Source organism: Pinus tabuliformis, chromosome 1_1 (assembly GCF_031772625.1).
Source record: "Pinus tabuliformis cultivar Carrire ecotype Pingquan chromosome 1_1, CPIR1, whole genome shotgun sequence".
NCBI lineage: Eukaryota > Viridiplantae > Streptophyta > Pinopsida > Pinales > Pinaceae > Pinus > Pinus tabuliformis.
In genome coordinates, this window is record NC_142297.1 from 170,992,084 (window position 1) to 170,997,071 (window position 4,988).

At 35.6% G+C, this 4,988-nt stretch overlaps 1 pseudogene; it reads left to right on the forward strand.

Annotated features, from left to right (window-relative positions):
* The first annotated feature begins 1,403 nt into the window (after positions 1 to 1,403).
* Positions 1,404 to 2,087, forward strand: LOC149212120 (UDP-glucuronic acid decarboxylase 2 pseudogene; annotated as a pseudogene).
* Positions 2,088 to 4,988: the final 2,901 nt, after the last annotated feature.

A 4,988-nucleotide genomic window follows, 5' to 3' on the forward strand; every position in this document is an offset into this window, starting at 1 on the left:
TTAAAGATTATTCCTTATTAAGCTTTAATTAACTATTAAATTATAATGATATAGAGAGATTTGTAGGGCTACTTCGACCAAGCATCAATTATTATGAGCTATTAAGATATGATATGATTATATTGTATAAGTGAGCTTATATATTATGGAGATAATAATTTATTTATTTTTATATTAAATTTAAATAACATATTAATTTTCAAATAGGTTTATAAATGTTAATTTTGTTATTGTGTAACAAAAGAATTTATTTCAATAAATAATTTATAGTGTTATATGAAGAATATTTATATTAGCAAAGACGAATTTGTATTAAAACGTTAGTTTCATTATTATTAATTTGGTAGTTTTAGTTGAAAATAATTGATATTATTTTTAATTTAATGGAGAAATGGTTACACAAGTTGTAACGTATTTCTTTAGTTTAGGATTTGTTCCTAGAGTGTAGGAGTTTGGTTGCAACTTTCTGATCTCTAGTAATGTACTTAATGATGTAATTGTTCATTTGATGAATGTAGAGTGTACGGAGAGAGTTCTCTTTGTTTGAGTGCAGTCTCTAGGTGCAGTACTCACCTGTGAGCTATAACTCCTTTTTCAATTCAAGTCTGATTTTTATCTTGGTATTAGAGCATAGAGTAGGGATAGCCTTAATTTTTTTAGGATGCATCATTGATTACAGAACTATAGTGGCAGTGGAGTGTAAAGAAGCATTCATAGAATCAGGTGGACTGTAGTAACACCTTAAGACAGGTCTCAGATGACTGATCATCTCTGAGCGGAAACTAGGGTTGGCGCAGTTTCGTCGTGAACAGTCGCACCATTTTTGAGCGGAAGAAAGGGTTGGCACTGTTTATTAAGGAATAGTCGCGCCATTTGGCATTGTTTTGTGAGTGATAATCGCGCCAGAGCACCAGAAATTGCCATTAGCGCGGAAAAGAAAGCTTTAATCTCGCCAATTTCATGGCACGTGTCGATTTTGTTTTCGGCGCGGGTATTTCACCATCGAGTAGCGCCAACCTCTTTCTCTTTGGAAGATCTGCAATTTTCTGCAGATCGGCCTTGCCCGGTGGTGGCACTTTGAAATTCCTGATCTATTTCGTGGTAGAAGATCAGATTTTCCCGGTGGTGGCGCATTGGAGTTCCTGATCTGTTCGGTGGCAGCAGATCAGACTTGTCTCATGGTGGCGCATTGGAGTTCCTGATCTGTTCGGTGGCAGCAGATCAGACTTGCCCGGTGGTGGCGCATTGGAGTTCCTGATCTGTTTGGTGGTAGTAGATCGGATTTGCCCAGGTGGTGGCGCATTGGAGTTCCTGATCTGTTTGGTGGCAGCAGATCGGACTTGCCAAGTGGTGGCTCATTGAAGACTTATTCATCAGAGGATCAGAAATTTTATCAGTCCAATATGAATAACAGTGATGAGTACTCTCTTAAGCCAGAAAAGTCGTGGTCTATTATCAGACCAGTAGATTATTTGCTCAGGGAGCAACGACTGCTATTTATTTTGATAGGAATCGCCATCGCATCGACTTTCTTTATCCTTCGGCCTGGGGTTTTGGATTCTAATGTTAATGAAAATGGAAGGTTTGTGCCCAACAAACCTCATCGGGTTGTTTATGAGACTCATGTTTCTTGGTTTTCTCAGTATCATTCGGGTTCGATGGTGAATTAGGGGGCTAAAGTGCTCCTAGGTTTGAAGAGAAAGTCCCTGCGAGTTGTCGTGACGGGTGGAGCTGGCTTTGTTGGCAGTCATTTACTTGATAGGCTCATGGCAAGAGGTGACAGTGTTATTGTTGTCGACAATTTCTTCACAGGAAGGAAGGAGAATGTTTTGCATCATTTTGGCAATTCGAGGTTTGAACATGACGTTGTGAAACCCTTATTGTTGGAGGTTGATGATGAGGGTAAGAGAACAGCCGAAACTCTGGCTATGGATTATCACAAGGAAGAAAATGTTGAGGTTCAGATTGCTCGAATTTTCAATACATACGGTCCGCGAATGTGCCGTGACGATGGTCGAGTTGCAAGTAATTTTGTTACTCAGGCTTTGCACAAGGAGCATTTGACAGTCTATGGAAATGGGGAATAGACACGGAGCTTCCAATTTGTTTCTGATCTGGTTGAATGCCTTATGCGACTTATGGAGGGCGAACATGTTGGTCCTTTCAATCTTGGGAATCCTGGGGAATTTACAATGTTATAACTAGAACAGGTTGAAGAAGGAAAGGATGACTCTAACAGTGATTGGCACATTCCATTGCTAATGGAAGAAAACAGTGAGGAAGATGAAGAGCAGGAGCAGAAACAAGAAGAATAAGTAACAGGAAATGTAATCAATGATGCAAGCCTAGAAAAGGCTGAAATAGACATATTTGAGATAAGTCCCCTACCAAGGAGATCAAGTAGGAATACTCGATTACCTTCTAAATTGAAAGACTATGCATTAATGTCAAAGATTTTAAACATTGTAGAACCTGCAAATTATGAGGAAGCAAGTAAATCTGATGCATGGAGGGCTGCAATGTATGAGGAAATAGAATCAATAAACAGAAACCATACTTGGGATTTGGTTGAATTTCCTGAAGGTAAAACCCCCATAGGATGCAAATGGTTGTATAAACCAAAAATAAATGCAGATGGGAGTATAGAGAAACTTAAAGCTAGACTAGTAGCAAAGGGTTACTCACAGAAAGAGGGAATAGATTTCAATGACACCTTTGCTCCTGTAGCCAAATTAAACACCATTAGAATGCTAATTTCCTTAGCAAAAAAATACAAATGGCAGCTACACCAGCTAGATGTTAAGTCTGCATTTCTGAATGGTGACTTGAAGGAAGAAATTTATTTAGTACAGCCTGAAGGTTTTGTGAAAAATGGGCAGGAACATCTTGTGTGTAAATTGAAAAAGGCACTTTATGGTTTAAAACAGGCACCCAGGTCATGGTATGAGAAAATTGACTCATTTTTTTGTTCAGCATGGCTTTCATAGGAGCTTGAATGATCCAAATCTGTATACCAATTTTAATAAACATAGGAAAATTATTTTGATTTCTTTGTATGTAGATGATATGATCATAACAGGGAATGCTAACAATTTGATCAAAGAAATAAGATGTCACAAGTTTATGGGATGGAAAGACTCTGGAAAAACCTTTCTTACTCAGGGGAAGTATGCTAGAAGCTTGCTGGAAAGGCTCAGAATAGAGCAGTGCAAATCAGCAACAACACCATTACAACAGAACTTCAAGTTGAGTAGTGATGACGGTACTAAAGAGGTGGATGCAACCATGTATAGACAGCTAGTTGGCAGTTTGATATATCTGGCTACAACTAGACCAGATTTGGCATATTCTGTTAATGTGTTGAGCCAGTTCATGTTAAAACCACTTGAAAGTCACTGGGTTTAACAAAAAGTGTGTTGAGGTATCTTAGTGGTACTAGTAATTATGGCATTTTGTACACTGACACTTCTGATGTTATTCTAGCAGGTTTTTCAGATTCTGATTGGGCAGGTAACTTGGATGATCGAAGATCTATCACAAGTTACGCATTTAGCATTAGATCCGTGGTCATAGCACGAAGCAGCAAAAAGCAAAGCACTCTAGCTCTGCTTCATCGAGAGAAACAACAGTCAAAAGAGATATGTGTTGAATATTGTAAAACTTGTGATAACATGGCTGATATGTTTACTAAGCCTCTTGGGCGTGTAAAGATTGAATTGTTTAGAGGGATGCTAGGAGTTCAGGATAATCCTTTCTCCATCAAGGGGGGAGTTGAAAATAATTAATATTATTTTGTATTAATGGAGAAATGGTTACACAAGTTGTAACGTATCTCCTTAGTTTAGGATTTGTTCCTAGAGTGTAGGAGTTTGGTTGCAACTTCCTGATCTCTAGTAATGTACTTAATGATGTAATTGTTCATTTGATGAATGTAGAGTGTACGGAGAGAGTTCTCTTTGTTTGAGTGCAGTCTCCAGATGCAGTACTCACCTGCGAGCTGTAACTCCTTCTTTTTCAATTCAAGTCTAATTTTTATCTGTTTTTAGGCTAATTCATATATTTTCAACCATGAATACCTCTCAACATCAAACCTCATTAGGACCAGTTAGAGGGGAGAAGCTTCTTGGGACATTTATCCATACCAACAAGTTTTCATTCAAACGATAAATTTTCATTCTCTTATATTATCATGTTTGGTTTTTCATAAATTTAGAAAATATAGTCAATCACATGTAATTTGTTTGAAATAAGCTTTATGACTAGATCATGAAATAAAGATAATTTAGGAAAATTGACATAGAACAAAGCAATTGAGACATCACTACTACAAGCAATTGTTCATCCATTCATGTATTTTGGACTATTAATATTGATTGAACTTAACAATCATTTCCTTTCTATTTGAATAGCCCTTAGAAAATTCTTTTTATATATCATCACTCAATTATTCTTTAGACATATTTTTTTTGACTCCGTCACATCCTTTTATTATATATCCATTGATACTTAAACCACTTAAAAAATTTTCAATTAATTATTTATGAACCATCCAAAACACTTACTTATCTTCAAACAACTTATACCTTAATTTATTTTGACATTTCCTTTTCCTAATTTTGTGAGTATATTTTCCTTCTTTTCATTCTATATTAAACTATACCATTTTCGATGTTTATTTATTTTACTATTCATTGTTCTAGGTAAATCAGACTGTTCATTATTATATTTAAATCTTTCCTATCTTAATTTGATTTTTCATTTGCTTTATCCAAACACGAAACTAATAAAAAAGGAAAATAATAGATACATGAATATGAAAAATACTTTCGATATCTTAAATTTTTCCTATTTATTCATATTATTAAATATATTTTTGAACTTTTCTTATACAAATACTCTCTCTATATATATATATATAATACCTACGTAGAATACGAAAATCATAAACGCATATATTATTCGTATAACCCCAAAAAAAAAATACTGAA